A 333-nucleotide genomic window follows, 5' to 3' on the forward strand; every position below is an offset into this window, starting at 1 on the left:
TTCCTAGAAATAATCTGTTTGATAGTTCCATTTATTAGGAATTTCACTTCAGCTCGACTCGGCAGTCTCTGTTAATCCTTAGATCTTTCCAGAAACAATTAGAATTTCACAGGAGAATATTACACTTTCTACACGTTATGTTATTTTTATCACAGAACATTATTAATCTATATATCAGGTTACCTCTGTTTCAGATATTTATTTATCCATTCATCATAAATTACCCATAATACCAGTATATCAGAGATTTCTATATGAATCATCTATTAACTGTTAATAGATGGTTCAGAAATCACCCATCTCATTGCCCCATATTAACCAACATGTCAAGCG

The sequence above is a fragment of the Penaeus monodon genome, chromosome 25 (assembly GCF_015228065.2).
Source record: "Penaeus monodon isolate SGIC_2016 chromosome 25, NSTDA_Pmon_1, whole genome shotgun sequence".
Lineage (NCBI taxonomy): Eukaryota > Metazoa > Arthropoda > Malacostraca > Decapoda > Penaeidae > Penaeus > Penaeus monodon.